The sequence below is a fragment of the Loxodonta africana genome, chromosome 27 (genome assembly GCF_030014295.1).
Source record: "Loxodonta africana isolate mLoxAfr1 chromosome 27, mLoxAfr1.hap2, whole genome shotgun sequence".
Classification (NCBI taxonomy): Eukaryota; Metazoa; Chordata; class Mammalia; order Proboscidea; family Elephantidae; genus Loxodonta; species Loxodonta africana.
The window spans coordinates 4,436,633-4,456,346 of record NC_087368.1 but is presented as its reverse complement, the minus strand read 5'-3'; the positions used below and the strand labels follow the sequence as shown (position 1 = coordinate 4,456,346).

The following is a 19,714-nucleotide window of genomic DNA, read 5'->3' as shown; positions in this document are numbered from 1 at the left end:
GTATCAGATAATAGCACTCCCGGCCCCGACCTGAGGCTCTGCTGTCTAGCTCTATCTCACAACCTAAGGAAGGTGCTCAGACCCCTCTCAATGTGAAGGCTCTTACCTGTACACAATGTGACACAGTTCCTTCTCAAAGGACACTAATGCTTAGGCAGGCAGGTCGGACTCTAATCTCTTTCACTCGCTCTCCATCCCCCCCATGTCTAACCCAAGGGACAGAAAGGACAGAAAGGAAATGATTTTGTTGTTGTTTTGAAAGTAACACAAGTGAGCTTTCATTGATTCAGAGAGTAAACCCTTGTGCTATAGGTCACTGGTACATGTCGTGTCCCTCAAGATGCACTCAGCCTGCAGATCTTCCTGCTTTCCCTTCCTTAACCTGATTAGTCTTTTTCAACCTTTCCACAGCCCCTTCCACAGGCTGAACGGAAGAACTGCACGCCCTCTGTGTAGTTCTCACAGGCAGTCCCCAGTTACAAACGTCGTACTAACGTGCAATCTATAGTTACAAACCAATCCCCGTAAAGCATATTTATTTTAAAAATTTGAGGTATATACAATGGTTTGTAGTAATAAACTGGCACTACTTCAGGAAGCACGTTAAACCACTGTTATTATTACCGTATTATCATGTTAGAGATACTTTAGTGTAGCTGGAAATGATTCTTTATGTATAGAAAAGGAACACTACATGCTGAGAGAAACATTTGATTAACTGACATTAGATACAACCCGTGCCTAACTGGTCCGACTTATGTACAAATTCAGCTCAAAGACAGATTTAGGAACAGAACTCATTCGTAATCCACGGATGCCCTGCTTGACAAAAATGACATTTTTTTTTTCTTTAGACCTAAAAGCATATACTTTTTGTAGTTATACCACCTCTCTCAACCTTCAGAATTCCTTCCCCCAGCATCACTAATACCAATTTAAAAATTTTAGGCAAAATTTTAATTCATTCCCGATAATCAGCTTTGTGTTCCAAACTATTAGCCGACAACCTATATTTCACTTCACTAGGGACAGCTCTTATGTTCCCAGCAAGCTTGGGCTTCGCAGCAACTTCCTTTACTTTCATTCACCTCAGAATTCTCACCTCCCTAACAAATGTAGGTGCTCCCTGTTCAATTTTTTTTTTAACTTGCCAAGCTAATTGATTTCCCATCAAGTATAGACATTTTGCCACAATGCAGGGGCAGATTAATCAGTAAGCAAGGTACTCACGGGATTACAGTAAGCAAGGTGTGCAACAGGCTTAACTGTGTTCACTTCCTAATCAGTAGTGTACAATTTCACGGGGGTTTTATCACATCTTTGATGTGGTGAAAACCAGGCAGAGTTTTGACTATAAACTAGTACGTGGGCACAAGTAAACCCATGTGTACCTTGCTCATTGGATAATCCATCTCTGGAGTACGTCTTACTTGTCTGAAAATCGTACTATTTCCTAAAGAAACAAATCTGTAGGGAGAAGAGGAAAAAAAGGGCTTTGAAGAGGTATCAGGATGTCTCCAAGGAATCAGGTAAATAAAGATCTTTGTCAATCTTATGCCAGAATAAGTTCTAAGTGGATAACACTGAAACTCCAGAATACAGGAAAATTAATACCAGTTAACCACTGGAAAGCTGAAGGGACTTCTGATGTTTCACTGTAAGGATGCTATTGCAGGTCTGGGGAAATGGAGCAGAGAGGTAGGGGATACCTCGCAGTTTTAATCTGCTCTTAAACTCCTGCACACACCTCCCCTTTTCAAACCATGGTTTACAAGAGATATTCCCTCCCACACATCCCTCTTCTGTCAGCCAAATGGTCTTCTTCAAACACACACTTTTCAAAGAACTGAAGAAGTCTGAAGAGGCTTAATTTAGACGCTGCCTTCCTCTCACTACAGCCCAGTAACATGCAGAAAATAACTAATTTCCCTCTTGAACAGCCCCAGAAAAGCCTCAGTTTACAGCAACTCCCCACCCACTCCCCCCCCCAAAAAAAAATCTGTCTTCTTGAACAAGAATCTCAGTGTGCTCATCTGGTCTGCGGTTCACTGCACGCATTTCCTTCCTCACAATTTACCAGTCATCAGTTAAGAGTCTCATTTAGACCTGCTCCGCCAGTGCCCAACTGCTTAGAACAGTTTTTGCCCTTTAACCAATCTCTGGGTTCCTTCAGCCCACTCAGAGCGCCCAGCTGTTGTGAATCTGGGCTGAGGACTCGCCTGCAGGTCCAGCGGGCAGAGAAGCTTCTCTGGGCAGCACTTGGGCTCAGTCCCCCGGTCACGCCGCCCCCACCCCGCCTGCACCGGGGCAGAGAGCACTTCTGCACAGCTGCGCTTGCAATTCAGCTTCGCTCACAGCCACGGGATTAGTGCGCATCCCAAGGCTTCAGAGGTTCGAGTCCCAAGGCCTTGGCTACTTTAATGTGACCCTGCATTTTTTTCCTTCATTTTCTCGCTGTATTAAAACTACTTGCTGATGGGCCGCAGCCCAGATCTAGCATCTAGATCGCCCCCACCTCACCACTAGCACTCTTTACCTGCCAGCATCCCTCTGGGTGGGAAACAAAGGCAGAGGCAAGGCTGCCAGATGGGCAACTCCCTCCAGGGGCCCCATCTCCACGGTGGGGAGGATGTAGAGGTGTGTAAGAAGTTACAAGAGGGAAACCAAGGCACCAAGAGGTGTAGCTGAGCCTGGGTCTGCGACTACCTCAGAAGCAGGGCTCCCTGGCGGGGGTGAACCCCAGACTACCCCCATCCCGCCCCTCCCCGCCTATCCTGCTCACCCCAAACAGGTGAAGGTGGGATAGGAGGACCTGGTGCTCTATAGTGCTTTGATGTTTAGCAGGAGCAGGATCGGTATCAGCAAATGGTCTGGGGAGCCATTTCTGGAGGTGGCCCAGGATTGAAATCTACCCCTCCAGCTCCCTGTCCATCTGATGTTGGTGACGGAACACATGGTGCACTATGGAGCTCCAGTGTTAGTGCAGGGGTGGGATCGATATCAGCAGGTGGTCCAGGAGCTCGTTCTGAAAACGACTCATGTGGTCCCTGTCCCCAGGAGACATGAAGATCGATAAAAGAATGGAAACAAATACATGCAAAGAAAAGAGTATATTTTATAAAGAAGATAATGTAGGGTGCTGTGAGATAAGACTGGGGCATGCTCCAAAAGGCCTCATTCCGGTGACTTTTTTGTGTGACCAGAATGACAGGAGGGACCAGCCCTGCTCTTGTGTGCCAGGGAGATGACACAGCTGGTACAGAGACTGGGAGGCAGACGTGAGTTTTTCCAAAGAGGGAGTTGAAATGCAGCCACTATGCCTAGAGGGAACTGAGGAGGAGAGGAGGCAGGGAGGAGGAGAACAGGTCCAGGACCCATGACCTGGTAGGCTGGAGGAGTTATCTCCTGCTCTGTGATAACAACACCCCCAAAACTAATGACTCACGACACAACATAGCACACAGTCTCTGTGGGCCAGAAATCCAGGCATGGCTTACCTGGTGACTGCCCCAAGTTCTCAGGACCCTGTGGTTGTGGGCTCAACTGAGTCTTGACCGGGGAGGATCTGCTCCCTACTTACTTCCATGTTATGAGCAGGACTCTGTAAGCTGTTGGTCTGGGGGGCCTCACTTCCTCTCTGTCTGTTGATCAAGACCCTCCAATCAGGTCTTTGTCACATGAGTCTCTCCATGGGCAGGTCATACGTCACAGCTCCTTCCTGGGGGGAGAGAGAGAAATAAATGACAGAGAGATGACTGAGAAACAGAGAATAAAAGAGGGCCAAGAAACATTGCCTCAAATGGGGTCATTATAACTTGAAATCGACTCAGTGGCACCTAACAACAACACTCTTGAGAAACAAGTCCCTGAGTCCAATCCAAAGTGAGGGGACGTGGTCACACAGGATGTGGAGACCAGGAGTTAGGATTGTTGGGAGCTGCTGTACAGGTTGCCCACCCCCTAGTCTGAGATGAAACACTGGGTCAGATTGTATATAATGGGAGTTACTGGAAGGTTTTACGCAGAGGGTGATGATATCTGACATTCATTTAGTTCCAACCTCATCCTAGTGCAAACTGGGAAATGAGACCGAGAGTGGAAGCGTCTTTCCCAAGTTCACAGCACCTGAGCCCAGCCCTGTTTGGAGATGTACTCCCTGGTGCTTCCCGCCCCTGCTTGAAATTCTTCCAACTCTGAGTTTGTTCATTAGCTACATGGACAGATTACCCAATAGGCAACATAAGCACGGTGAACACCACATCTCTGATGTAGCAAAACCCACGTGAAATTATTCACTACAGGTTAGTAAGTAAGCACAAGTAGACCTGTGTTTACCTTGCTTTCACGGTCACCTGCCCCCCATCAGAGAATGTATACTTGAAAAGAGGCTTTGATTCTGTAGGAAGGTGCTCTGGGGTTGGGAGAGATAGATGCCAGCCACACCTAGATGCAGAGTACTAGATGTGGTGAAAAAATATGAAAAGGTGAAAATGTTCACTACAGATGATCTGGTAAGCAGGTAAGCCCTATGCTTACCTTGCCTATTAGATAATCCACCCCTGGTTACCTTCAGGTAATGGCAGCCCACGGGTTCTATAGGTGTTATCTCACATACACCTGATGAGGTGTCTAGGAAGAATACACTAGATTGTTCCCTACTGTCTGGGTAGGAGGACTGGGGAGGCTCTGAGAAACACAAAGACTTGTCCAGGGTCACAAACTGATTGAGAGGGATGAGCTTTGTCTGAACCCAGCTCTGTATGCTCAGAGCTGGGGTCCTGGCTACACCCAGGCTTTCCACAAGCTCTGGGGGTGGGGGGAGGGCTGTGTTGGTGTCACTGTGTACAGTTATGGAGATGGCATGGGGACAGGCGAGCATTCTGCAGTGCAGAGGGGATTTGGGGGAAGTCTTAACTGACATCAGGCCCAAGTCAGGAGTCCAGGACATGACCTCACTTCCTTGATGACAGAGTACACAGAACTTGGAACCCTGGTAACCAGCCCCCTACCCAGCTCACTTGAGTGGAGACACTCAAGCTAGGAACATGTTTTCTTGTTGTCTCCCATCTTCCCTTGTATCAAAGCTTGAGAGACGCAGGAGTTCGACACTTTCACCAAGGCTGAGACATGGTCTCATACCCCGCCAACGGAAGTTCAAGCCATTCACCAAAAACAATCCAAAGGTAACACAAGGTGGCCCAGGGCTGCCAATCCAGGCCAGACCACCACTGCGATCCCACCTGGGCAGCCCCACACCCCTACCCAAGGTCATATCATCCCCCTGGCCATGCCCACCCTTGTCCTCATGGGGTCCCTGGTAACGGGGGCCGGGAGGAAATGTGGACAGAACTGATGAGGCAGAAAATTCTTGGATGGGGCAGGGTCCATTTGGGACAGGGGTCGGTAGGAGTCAGGGAAGGAGGCGCCATGTGATCTGGGGAGGTTTGGGGGGGGAGGGGTGATAATGAGGAATGTGAAAATGGTGCTGCTGCTTCAGGACTAGCACACATTGAGGGCAAGGTGAAGCTCCACCCCCACGGCCTCTCACTATACTGGGTTCATGGGGCTGAGTCTGACCATGGCTTGGTCTAGTCCATCAGGTTGGGTGCCTTGGAGACCAGAGGCTGGGGTGGCAAATATGGAGGCCTCTTTCACTTCCCTGCCCTGACTCCCCTGATCACACAGAACGCTGGGATTTAAGTTTACCCAGGGGTTCCAGCTGAAACCAGGTCTTAGGGAGGGATTGTCAGGATCACAGGCTGAGTCAGCACTCTCACTTGGGCCTTCTCTGAGATCCAGGTCACCCTGAGTGGGGCAGTCAACGTGCAGCCCTAGCTGCAGGCATTGCCTGGGCCACTGCTGACCCTGTGCCAGCCCAGCTTCTGCCAGATCCTGCTGCAATAGGCAGAGGTTGATTTTTCTATCCGCGGACTTGGTCAGGGCGGGATGGTGCTGCTCACAGTCCAACCCACCCAGCATGGGGGAACTGGGAGCTCCTCGGAACCACAAGGGCTTGAGGGGCAGAGAGGGAAGGAGGTGGCTCAGAGGGGCTCTTGATGCCTCCCTGGCCGCTGCCGGCACTGTCTCTGCAGAACTGTCCGCAGGAGATCCCCAAGGAGAAGGAGAATGGCATCGTCTACTCGGTCTACCCCAAGGATGGGGCCAGGAAGGGCTGGCACAGGCGCTGGGTGAGTGCAGTGGGAAGGGATTGCCGCTCCCAGTCAGGAATCCGAGATGACCAGAGGGGGCAAAGGGCCCAAACACCACCCTGTAGACCTCAAGTCCCTCTCAGGACTTTTCCTCTCAAGGGTCCCAGTCCCCTCCCTAAGGAATCAACCCCCCCCAGCCCCACTGCCCTCCCTGCCCTGGCCAGCTAAAACTCACTCTTCCCATATTTGTAGGAATATGAGAAACGAGCTTTTCACACAGTCTTCACTTCACGTAAGCCCGTACATCTTTGCGTGTTGCTGCTGTTTTAGTGTTTAACTTTCAACCCCAGGGTCCCAACAGCAGCTGGCTGGACTGTCCTTCTCCACCTTCTCCCAGCTTCATACATCATCACACTTAACAGGCTTCTTTTACCCTAAAGGGTGGGGATCAGTGTATGACTCACCTTTTTCTATAACCTCCAATCTTGGGGAATACATCACGTGACCCCTTCAGGTCAGGGGCTGTATCCTGACTCCATACAGAATGTTCCAGAAGGGAGGCCTGTCCCCACAGTGACTGAGCCTCTCACTGCTGCTGTCCCTGGACTCATTCCTTCTGCTGCCCTTTCAGCAAAGCTGCAGGAACGCTTACATGTGTTCTCATACTCTGTCCCACCCAGGACAGATTCCCAGGAGTGGCATGCTGCGGGGAAGGATGTACACGTTTCAAGTTAGGATCATTAGAGCCAGACTCCTGCCCAAAATAGCAGTCACAGTCCCGGGGCCCAGCAGTTTGTGATGCTGGCTCCGTCTCTGCATTGAGCCTGGTCCAGATGTTATGGCTCTTTTCCGTTTTGCCAATCTGCTGTCAGGGTGGCCAACAGAGCTGCTGGGTGGCTCTCAGGCACCTGTTGGCCCTGAGAAGCTGAGCCACCTCTCAGGCCTTTACCAACCATTCACATTTGTCCTCCCTGAGCCATCTGGTAAGGTCCTCGGTTCTGTAGGGGTCTTTCTCCCACCCCAGGATCTCCAGGCTCTCACACTTGGCTGGATCTGGGTGCTCCACAGCTTCAGGTTCTCAAAATCCCCTTTAATGTGCGGAAAGAAAAATCTGTGTCTTCCTTATCTCCTGGGTGTGTCTGCTCTGTGCACTGTCTTCAGCCAGGAGGAAGTGAGCTTGCACCAGACCTTCCCCTCTGAGTCAGAACAGAGCAGGCCTCACCTAGCACAGAGGGAACATCACGGAGCCCTAGTATCAGACAGTTCTGGGCTCTGACCAGGTGACTTCAAGCAGACAACAGATATCACCAAGCCTCTGTTTTCACATCTCTGGAATGGGGTGTTTTGTGAGGACTCCCTGGGATACTGCTCTTCCTTCAGGGAGATAGCATGGTTACTTCGTTAACGAAATCACTTCAGGTCCCTAATGTTTGTAATCAGCCCCCACCTCCAATCCTGCTTGGAAAGCCAAGTCCTGTTTCCTACTCAAGGCACTTGTGTCCCACCTTCTACCACAGGTCACTGAGGGAGATGGAGTACCTGGTCTGAGCTCCGGGCCTCCAACCCTCCTGGTGGTTCACGTGGCTGACTCTGACAGTATGTCCCTCCTCTGTCCCACTCCAGTGTGTCTGTGGTTCTGAGGAGGACCTGGAGGAGGCCTGGGTGATGAAAACCTTCAAGGCAGGCTCACTGGATAAGCTGGTGGAGCTCCTGGTGCCCGCCTACCTAAAGGGTGACATCTCCTACATCAAAATCTTTCTGGGAGCCTACAGAACCTACGCCACCACCCAGCAAGTCCTAGACCAGCTGCTCCAAAGGTGAGCCCTTCACAGCCTAATGGGGATTCTACCCCCTACCAGTTCTGCATCTGGAGAATGTCGCATCACCACAAAGAGCCTCAGTTTTCTCCCCTGAAAAGTAGGGTGGTAAAGGTCCAATCAGCTAGAATTACTGTCAGGACCACATGGGATAAGCCACAGGAAGTACGTACCTGGAGCAGAGCTCTATGGCAAACGGTGTTGGAGGGGCTGGGATGTTCACATTTATTATTTTCCTTTCGCCCATGAAGCAGCTGTCTGCCTCAACCCTCACTGACTACGTGACCTTGAGCAAACCTACTTCCCATTTGTAAAGGGAAGCTGGAGATTCCATTTAGTGGGTCCTTGTCCTTGGTATACTCAGAACAGGGGTACCTGGAGGCTGGTAGAGGGGCCCCAGGACTCTCAGATGCCTGGGAAGGTGCTGGTTGGGTTCACTCATTCAACAATCATCCATGAAGCAAGCCCCTACTGTTGCAGACACTGTTCTAGGTATTTAGCATTGTTCAGTGAACAAAGCAGATAGGAGGCCCTGCCCTCCTACGACTCCGTTCTGTTCTGACAGTCAGACAGGAACACTAGACATCTTAAGCAAGTGGTGTCCACAGTTCATTACATGTGACACCCTCTTACCACCTCTAGGTATGGATGTAACCACCCCTATTCTGCTGAGTACGGTGAACCCCAGGAGCAGCTGAAAGGGTGAGTGGACTTTGTGTGGAGAAGGAGGGACTCCTATCTCTACAAAACGGTGGAGGTTTTAGGGAGCCTGTGTCTGGATTGGGGTTGGCAGACCCTGGGCCCCATACATCTAGACTCCACTAGAGGGATGAGTTTAGGCGCATCCCTGCAGGATGTAAGCAGTCACAGAGAGCTGGGAGTGGATCCTTGGTGTCATGGGGAGTAGAGGGGAGGCTAGGGGCTCAGAGAGGGCCCTGAGAGAATCCATCCTCCCACAATTCCCTCATATCACTGCTTCCTCCCTCCTCTATTTGGGGCCCAAGAGAGGAGGTGGCGGTGGGGGGGGGGTGTGGGAATGGAGAAAATTGCTCCTAAATCCCAATCCCCGGTTGCGGGTACTCAGCTGCATGTGGGGCCCCTGTCCCAGGGGAGAACAGTGTCCATGGGAGAAGAGATGCTCACACACGTGCAGAGAACCAGACAGCAAGCTGGTTCACACGCTCCAGAGGAGGGGCCCTATGGCCTGGGCACCTGGGTCAGGGGATGGACTCTGTGTGTCGCCCAGCATCAGATAATCCTGGAGCACTACTGTCTGCCAGGCTGTGAGGTGAACATGCAGACATGCATCCCTGTGCCCTTAGAGGATTACTGTTCAGTGGGGAGAGCGCCAGGGACAGAAAAGGATGTAATTCAGACTCCCTAGGAGGGAGAGTTCATCAGACCATTGATGGGAGCTCCTTGGGACAAGCCTCTGTGCTAGCCTCCTGTCAGTGACCAGGCCTGCCACTGTCAGGGCAGCCGCAGGGCCTGTGCAGGGTGATGCTGACCTTTGGAAGGTCAGGGACAGAAACAGGGACTGGCCCCTTGCAGGGGTTTCCTGGGAAAGCAGTGTGGCGGGAAAAGCCAGGCCTCTGACCCTGCTCATCACCACCCACCCCCCAGAGCCATCTCTTATATCCTGGACACATGGCTGAAGGAATACGCGGAGGACTTCAATCAGCCCCCGGACTTCCCCTGTCTAAAGCTCGTGGTGGAGTATGTGCAGGTGAACATGCCAGGCTCACATCTGGAGCGCGGGGCCCAACTTCTCTTGGCACACCTGGATCAAATGGAGGTCACTGAGGCAGAGCCAGAGGGTGAGGAACACTGGGGATGGCTGCATGTGAGCTTGTGAGGAGGATATGGGAAGACCCCCAGAGTTTGGGTTTGAGCCAGAGCTCAGAGTAACTTCAGGACCTCCTCTGGTGGACTACAGTCTGGGAAGACTTCCTGGGGTGGAAATCTTGGGAATGGGCTTCTCTTCGTGGCAGTGGGTGTTTTCCATCATTGGCAAGGCATGAGGAAAGGCAGCCATGTTGGTGAACCTTTCTCCTCTTGCAGCTCCAGAGCCGGGGCCAGCGCCAATTGTCAAAGGGGCTCGAGAGCTAACTTTGCCCCAAGAACCAGCTCCTGGACAATCTCCTGGGGTACATTTTGCTCCTGTAGCAGCACCAAAGAGCCGTAGTGCACCACCCATTATGTCATCGGCTCCAGCACTGGCACCACATGGAGAGCTGGCAGGAGGGGCGGACCCCTCTCCTGGGCCACCTCCAGAACTGGCTCCTGGACCACCGGCTGATGTCAATTCTGATCCTGTCGGTGCTCCAACACCGGAGCTGCAGAGAGCACCAGCTATTCCATCACCAGCTCCTTCACTTCCACCACACCCAGAGCTGCCTGAAGGGTGGGATTCTCATCCTGGGCTACCTCCAGAACCGGCCCCTGTACCACCTGGTGAGGTTGATCCTGCTCCTGCACCAAAACCAGAGCTCCACAGAGCACCAATGATTCCATCACCAGCTCCTGCAGTGGACCCTGACGAAGAGCCAGCTGGAGGCTCAGATTCGTATCCTGGGCCACCTCCAGAACCGGTTCCTGGACCACCGGCTATTGTCCATCCTGCTCCCGCTCCTCTTCCAACACTGGAACTTGATGTAGCCCAGGTCTTTCCACAGCTGCATCACCAGCATCAGGTGGAGAGTCAGATGGAGAGGTGCATACCCATTCAGAGCCACCTCCAGAACCGGATTCTGGACCACCAGCTGACGGCGATCCAGCTCCTGCTCCAACACAGGACGTCGACAGAGTAACAGCTATTCTGTCATGAGCTTCAGCTCTGGCAGCACATGGATAGGCCGCTGGAGATTCTGATTCTTAACCGGGGCCACCGCATGAGCCGGGTCCTGGACCATGTGGTGAGGTCGATCTTGATCCTATACCAACACCGAAGCTCAATAGAGCACCACCTATCCCATCACCAGATGGACAGCACGCAGCAGAGCTGGATTTTTACCGTGGGCAACTTCCAGAACACACTCAAGGACTACTTCTTGAGTCAGATCCCACTCTTGCAGGAACACTGGAGCTGGGTACGACAACAGGTCCTCTGTCACCAAGTTCAGCACTGGCACCTGACAGAGAACCTGCTGAAAGAACGGATTCTCTCCCTGGGTCAAGACCATAAGGAGCTCCTGGACCGCCTGCTGAGGTCCATCATGCACCTGGGCTAACACTGGAGCTCCACAGAGCACCATCACCAGCTCCAATACTGGCAGAAAATGGAGAGCCAGCTGGGAGATCAGATTCTTATCCTGGGCTACATCCAGAGCTGGCTCCTGGACCACTGGCTCATGTCAATCCTACTCCTGTTCCTCTACCAACACCAGAGCTCACTGTACCCCAAAGCCCTCCATCTCGATCTCTGGCCCAGGCACCAGGAGAAGAGCCTGATGGAGGGCTCGATTCCCATCCTGGGCCACCTACAGAAATGGTTCCTCAACCACCTGCTCCTACACCAACACCGGAAGTCCTTAGAGCACCAGGTATTTCATCACCAGGTCCAGCGATGGCACTAGACAAAGAGTCAGCTGGAGGGGTGGATTTCCATCCTGGGCCACCTCCAACTGGCTCACGGACAAACAGCTGATATCGATCCTCCTGCTACTCCTTCAACACTGGAGCCCCACGGGCTAATAAATCCTTCACCTCTAGCTCTGCCTCGGGCACCAGAGGCGGAGCCAGTTGCCCTACCTCCTCCACAGCAGCTCCTCATTCACAGCCAGGGAACATCAGCCTCAGAACCAGACATTTTCTTCTTCTCACCTCAGTGGGTACTTTTTTTGCTTTTGTTCTAGTATTTTACCAGCTCAATTTATACTTTATAGCTTATACTATATTAATTGGTAGAGTTCTTCTTAAATAAAGTTTTGTTTTGATATCTTTAAAATGTGCCATACACTGCTTTACCTAGTTTCATAATCCTATTCAACCATCACCAGCATCTACTTCAGAACACTTTCATCACCCCTATGATGGTTCATGTTATGTGTCAACTTGTGTAGGCCATTACTCTCAGGGATATGGCAGAAGTTATGTAATCATCCTCCATTTTGTGATCTGATGTGAGCAGCCAATGAGTTGGAAGAGAATTTTCCTTGGGGATGTGGCCTGAAAATTAATATATCTTCTGGGGTATGCATCTGGCCAATGCCTTTTTCTCTCTCCCTGTTTTAAAGGGCCACCAGAAGCAGTTTGCCTTCAGCTGGTAAGGCCAGCAATACACCTTCACTAGTTTTTCTCGGGGCAATATCAACTCTCAAGCCCTATGTGATAATTCAGTCCACAGGGAACTTGATCACTTTTCCCTTCCGAAAGACGTCATACTGGTCCATTACATTAATGGCATCATGCTGACAAACTAGTAAGAAAGAAGTATCAATACTCTAAACTTATTGATAAGACCTTTGCATGCTAGAGGGTGGAAAATTATTGCGACAAAAATTCAGGTGCCTACATCTTAGTGAAATTTCTAGGGCTCCAGTGGAGTGGGGCATGTTGAGATATTCCTTGTGAAGTGGAAGGTAAGCTGATATATCTTGCCCTTCCGACAACCAAAAAAGAGGCACAACATTTGTTCGGCCTCTTTGGATTCTGGAGGCATCACATCCCTCATTTGGGTGTGCTATTCCAGCCTACTTATCACATGACTTGAAAAGCTGCTAGTTTTGAGCAGGGCCCACAACAAGAGAAAGCTTTGGAACAGGTTCAGGCTGATGTCCAAGCTGCTCTGCCACGTGGGCCACATGATCTGGCAGAACCAACAGTTCTGGAAGTGTCAGTGGCAGATAGAGATGCTCTTTGGAGTCTCTGGCATGCCCCTATTGGTGCATCACAGTGCAGATCCTTAGGATTTTGGAGCAAAGCCCTGCCATCCTCCGTGTTTAATTACTCTCCTTTTGAGAAACAGGTTTTGGCTTGTTACAGAGCCTTAGTAGAGACTGAACACTTAACCGTGGGACACCAAGTCACCATGCGCCTTAGCTGCCCATCATGAACTGCATGTTGTCTGACATACAGAGCCATAAACCTGGATGTGCTCAGCAGCACTCCATCATTAAATGCAAGTGGTATCTATCATATCACGCCTGAGCAGGACCTGAAGGCTCAAGTAAGTCGCATGAGGAAACGTCCCAAATGCCCATGGTCTCCACTCCTGTTACATTACCTGCCCTTTCCTCGTCTTCATCTATGGCCTCATGATCAGTTGACTGAGGAAGAGAAAACTGGTGTCTGGTTTACTGATGTTTTTCTGCATGATATGCAGGCACCATCTGAACGTGGAAAGTGGCAGCAAAGCACTACAGCCCCTTTCTGGGAACTCCCTGAAGGACAGTGGTGAGGGGATAGCCTCTCAATAGGCAGAACTTCAATCAGTACACATGAGTTTTCACTTTACTTGCAAGGATAAATGGCCAGATATGCAATAGTACACTGATTCATGGGTTGTGGCCAATTTTTTGACTGGATAGCCAGGGACTTGGAAGGAACATGATTGGAAATTTGGAGCTAAGGAAGTATGAAAAAGTGGCATGTGACAGAGCTCTCTGAACAGGCCAAAGAAGTGAAGATATTTATATCTTGTGTGAATGCTCTGACATAGGGAGCATTCTCTAAAGAAGCAAAACCAGTAAAATGTATAAAGATACATAGAGAGAGAGATTTATATCAAGAAAATGGCTCACATGGTTTTACAGGCCATAACATCCCAAGTCTGTGGGTCAGGATAGAGGCCTCTCCTGATCCCTGTAGCCTCAGGTGCTGGTGAACCCAATATCAGCAGGCTGGAGAACACAGGTGTTGCTCACAGGCTGTGAAGATCAACCAATCCCAACATCGGCAGGCAAGACTGTAGGTAAACAGCCAGCTGAAGTCCCGAGCAAGCAAAAGCCCCGGAGCCCTGCCAGAATGTCTGCACACATTGGATGCAGACCACACACCCAAGGAAACTCCCCTTCAAGCAACTGGCTATTCACAGCATATTGCACCATTGGGGTGATCACATATCAAATCTCAACAGGCAAGTGACCACAACATGACTGCCCAAACTCTGAGAATCATGGCACAGCCAAGTTGACACACAATCTTAACTATCACAGTTTACCCCTTATCAATTCGGCACCTGTAAACATGTCCTTCAACCATACATAATCTCTGAATAAAGACAATTACAACGTCATTCTTGTGCCTAACATGACACAACGAACACACATACAACCAAAACTGCACTAGCTCTGTTTACATCTTATATTTTATATAAATGGAGAAAACAAAAATATTTGATGCACACATACAAAGCAGAAATACTCATAACTGTTACAGCCCTCATTTCTGCAACTGATTACGTGGCCATAACTACTATTTGGAACTACCTACCGCCTTCCACCACCCATCCCATATTCCCTGTCCTCAGCAAGCACCTCAGCTGGTCGTGGCTCTCTGCCTGGTGGGGTGACCCAAACCGTCATTCCTAAAGGGTCTGGGCCATTAGTAGTCATTTCAGAACGGAGTTGCTGTAATTTTCCACTGACTTTAATCACGGGGCACGTGTGATGGTTAAGAATGTGTCAACTTGGCTAGGCTATGATTCTCAATGTTTTGGCAGTTGTCTGATGTTGTGATCACTTCCCTGTTGAAATTTCGTATGTGATCACCCCCATAATGGAATCTTCTGAGTAGTATCAGTGCAGGTAGAGCCTGTGGTGGCTCACTTCCCCCTCAGCCTTTATCTTTTTGCCCTCTACTACCTACTTCCTTTTTGCTCATCTTGCCAAGGTTCTTGGCTTGTTCTGGATCCTGTACCTGTCTCTTGTTCCGGATCCTGTACCTGTCTCTTGTTCCTCTGACCTCCAGTTCTTGGGTCTGGAGCTAGAAGCTTACCTACTGATCTTGGGATTCACCATCATTCACAGCCTGTGAGCAAGAGCCTTGCTCTCCAGCCTGCTAATCTTGGGTTTGCCAGCCCCTGTGGCTACATGAATCAGGAGAAGCCTCTATCCTGATCCACAGACTTGCAGCTCTACAATCATGTAAGCTGTTTCCCAGATGTAAATCTCTCTCTCTATTTATACACTATTCTAGTTTTTCGTCTCTAGAGAACCCAGCCTAAGACATTTGGTACCGAGAGTGGTTCTAGAGAAACAAAATTGTAAGGATGAGTTTTCTAAATTAGCTCTCAAGTCTGCTCAGAGTTAAAGATGTTGATGACTCTGCTTTCATTAGTAAAGAGGGCACTGCTAGTCCATGGCATGAGGTGGCAATTCAAATATGCAAATTATCACCACCAAAGATTAGGTATTGGAAAAAGGCGAGGCTTGGAGTGATTGCATATATGATACCTTTCAACAATTTTCTCATAATGAGATGTTTAAGGAAGCTGGTTGGCTGGTCCTAGTTTCACTAGACGAACTGGTGAAAGAAAGACGTTCGCTCAGGGCTTCGGTGTCAACGCTCAAGTGCAGCATAAACAACCTCAAAGTTTCTACTTCTGCTTTGAAAGAAAGCCTTATTTCTTGTAGCAACACTGCTGATATTGCCAAAAACCAAAAAAGAGTCTTATTGTAAGAGTGGCTGAATTACAACACCACTTCAATTGCCAGCCTCAAGAGGTATCTGAAGTTCAAGTGAGGGCATTCATTGGGAAGAAATGAGATCCTGAAACTTGGGATGGGGACATATGGGCAGATAATTAGAAAGTTGGAGACACTGAGCCCCTAAATTTCATTTAATCACACCTTCCTATAGAACCACTTCCATCTGAAGAGATGACGTCATGTGTGTCTGCTACACCACTCTGCCCAGTAAAACCATTATCCTCTCCTCTTCCATCTAATGAGATTAGCCCTAGCCCAGGTGCCTCTAAAGAGCCCTTGCCTAAGTCATTGCCTGGGGCATCATCTGAGGCAGGTACTTTATAACACAATACTGAATGTTCTCAAAACAATTCCACACTACTGATTCTGGCTTCTAGACCTATAACTAGATTTAAGTCCCAGAGAGCCCCAAAAAGGTGAAGTACAAACTGTGACCCAGGAGGAGGTACGCTACGCTCCAACAGAACTGCTTGACTTTTCTAATATGTACAAATAGGAACCAGGGCAATAGGTGTGGGAATGGTTATTAAGGGTGCAGGATAATGCTGCAAGGAACATAATGATGGATCAGTCTGAGTTTATTGATATGGGTCCGCTAAGCACACATTCTCCATTCAGCGTTTTAGCTTGAGAAGACAGGAAAAGATCTAATAGTTCCTTTGGTTGCGTTGCTGAAGCATGCATTACGCAGTGGCCTGCACTAAATCAAGCTGAAGTACCAGACCTTCCTTGGTATACTGTACAAGAAGGTATTCAAAGGCTTAGGGAAATTGGCATACTAAGGTGGATTTATCAGGTTAAACCTACACACCCACTCATGGATGCCCAGAGAACACACTTTTACCACAACTATGAGGAACAAATTTGTGAAGGGAAATCCAGCATCCTTGAAGACTGCTGTGATTGCTATTTTATGTAAGTCAGATTTGACAGTGGGAACTGCCCTAACTGAATTAAGACAGCTAAACACAATGGGGCTGACTGGACCCTGTAATAGTGGGAGCCAAGTGGTTGCACTGAATTGACAAAGTGGACAAAGACAAGGTGGGCGTGGTTACAGTAACAGACAGCAGAATCAAAGCAGTAATCAGAATAGTCTGACTCATATACACTTACGACTACTAACTCATGGTGTCCCTAGGAGTGAAAGAGATAGGCAATCTACTAAATATATACTTGATCTGTACAAACGGATGAATTCTAGGTCAGGTGAACAGCAGCCTAACTCAAATTGCACTCAGTCAACTCCCACGCTTGAGCCAATTTGAATATCCACAATCCCTTCAATGAAGGGAAGGCCAGGTCCCCATGAGGAAAGACTGCCAAAAATTTATACTGTTAATCTCTCTCCTAGCCTTCCCCAAAGGAATCGACAACCTTTTATGAGAGTGACTTTTCACTGGAGAAAAGAAAATAATCAGACTTTTTGGGGAATACTAGATACTAGCTCTGAACTGACACTGATTTCAGGAGACCCAAAACAGCATTGTAGCCCATCAGTCAGGGTGGGAACATACAGAGGTCAGTTTATTAATGGAGTGTTGGCTCATGTTTGTTTCACGGTAGGTCCACTGGGTCCCCAAATCTCCCCATAGTGATTTTCCCAGTTCCAGAAGACAGTATTGGAATAGATATACTCAACAGCCTGCAGAAACCCCACACTGAATCCCCAGCAAATGAAGAAAGGGGTATTTTGGTAAGAAAAGCCAAGTGGAAGCCATTACGACTACCCCTACCTAGGAAAATAGTAAACCAAAAGCAATACTGCATTCCTGGAGGAAATGCAGACATTACTGCTACCATCAAGGACTTGAAGGATGCAGGGGTGGTGAGTCTCACCACATCCCCCATTCAACTCGCCTATTTGGCCTGTGCAAAAAACAGATGGCTCTTGGAGAATGACAGTAGATTATCAAAAACCTAACCAGGTTGTGACTCCAATTGCAGATGCTGTTCCAGATGTAGTTTCATTGCTTGAGCAAATTAATACTTGTCCTGGTAACTCGTGTGCAGCTATTGACCTGGCTAATGCCTTTTTCTCCATGCCTGTTTGGAAGGACCATTGGAAGTTTGCTTCCAGCTGGCAAGGCCAGCAGTGCACCCTCAGTTGCCTGCCTCAGCGCTCCATGACTTTTCTAGCCCTGTGTCATAATTTAGTCCGCAGGGACCTTGCTTGCCTTGCCCTCTGGAAAGATGTCACACTGGTCCACTAAATGGATGATATTATGCTGATTGCACCTAGTAAGGAAGAAGTATCAATGACTTTGGACTTATTAGTAAAACATTTGGCTGCTAGAGGGTGGTAAACTAATCCCATAAAAATTCAGGCACCTACTATCTAAATGAAATTTTTAGGGGTCCAGCAGTATGGGGCCCGTCGAGATATTTCTTCTAAAGTGAAGGGTAAGTTATTGCATCTGGTCACTCCCACAATTAAAAAGGAGACACAATGCCTAGTGTGTCTCTTTGGAATTTGGAAACAACATATCTATCATTTAGGCATGCTACTCCAGCCTATTTATCAAGTGACTGGAAAAGCTGCTAGTTTGGAATGGGGCCCAAAACAAGAGAAGGCTCTGCAACAGGTTCAGGCTGCTGTGCAAGCCGCTCTGCCACTTGGACCATATGATCCAGCTGATGCAATGGTGCTTCAACTGTCAGTGGCAAACAGAGATTCTGTCTGGAGTCTTTAGCAAGCCCCTACTGGTGAACCACCACACAGGCCCTTAGGATTTGGAGCAAAGCCCTGCCATCCTCTGCAGATAATTATTCTCCTTTTGAGAAACAGCTTTCAGCTTCTTACTAAGCCTTAGTAGAAACTGAACACTTAACCACGGGCCACCAAGTCACCATACAGGCTGAGCTGCCCATCTTGAACTGGGTGGCGTATGACCCACAGAACCATAAAGTTGGATACACACAGCAGCACTCCATTATTAAACGGAAACAGTACATACAAGATCGGGCCCAAGCAGGACTTGAAAGCAGGAGTAAGTTGCATGATGAAATAGCCCAAATGCCCATGGTCTCTATTCCTATCACACTACCTTCCATCTCCCAGTCTGCACCTACGGCCTCATGGGGAGTTCCTTCTGATCAGTTGAATGAAAAAGAGAAACTTGTGCCTGGTTTACAGGTGAGTCTGTGCAATATGCAGACACCACTCAGAAGTGAACAGTGGCAGCACTACACCCCCTTTCTGGGACCTCCCTAAAGGGCAGTGCTGAAGGGAAATCCTCCCAATGGGCAGAACTTCAAGCAGTGCACCTGGTTGTCCACTTGGTTTGGAAGGAGAAACGGCCAGATGTGACACTGTATACTGATTTACAGGCTGTGGCCAATGCTTTGGCTAGATGATCAGGGAATTGGAAGGAACATGATTGGAAAATTGTGAGACCAGGATTTACGGGGAAGAGGTATGTGGATAGTCCTCTCTGAATGGGACGAAGAAGTGAAGATATTTGTGTCTCATGTGAATGCTCACCAAAGGGTGGCCTCAACAGGGGGTTATTTTAAAAATCAAACGGATAGGATGATGTGTTCCATGGAAACCAGTCATCTCTTTCCCCAGCTACTCCCGTCATTGTTATGGGCTCATGAACAAAGTGGCACTGGTGGCAGGGATGGAGGTTATGCATGGAACCAACAACATGGACTTCTACTCACCAAGGCTGACTTGGCTACAGCCACTGCTGAGCATCCAATCTACCAGCAGCACAGGCCAACACTGAGCCCCCGATATGGCACCATCTCTTGAAGTGATCAGCCAAGAACCTGGTGGCAAGTTGATTACATTGGACTACCTCCATCATGGAAAAGGCAGTGCTTTCTTCTTAATGGAATAGACACTTATTCTGGATAAGGATTTGCCTTCCCAATATGCAATGCTTCTGCCAAAACTACTCCGTGAACTTGCACAATGTCTTACTCACCACTGTGGTATCAGATACAGCATTCTCCCTGATCAAGAGACTGACTTTACAGCAAATGAAGCACAATAGGCCCACGCTCATGGAATTCACTAATCTTACCATGTTCCCCATCATTCCGAAGAAGCTGGTTTGATAGAACAATGGAATGGCCTCCTAAAGTCACAATT

General features: G+C 49.0%; 1 long non-coding RNA gene across 3 annotated transcripts in view; it reads right to left on the bottom strand.

Moving 5' to 3' along the window:
- LOC135228733 (uncharacterized) overlaps window positions 1-19,714 on the bottom strand; it is a 151,766-nt gene that overhangs the window by 88,970 nt on the left and 43,082 nt on the right. Inside the window, exons 1-2 of one of the 3 annotated variants that reach the window (XR_010319526.1) lie at window positions 6,614-6,730; window positions 3,498-3,718 (exon numbers count right to left, since the gene is read on the bottom strand). This is a non-coding gene — a long non-coding RNA (uncharacterized LOC135228733). Of the gene's footprint in view, window positions 1-3,497; window positions 3,719-6,613; window positions 6,731-19,714 lie in introns of those variants that run through there. The other 2 variants (XR_010319527.1, XR_010319528.1) reach the window with 2 other exon arrangements.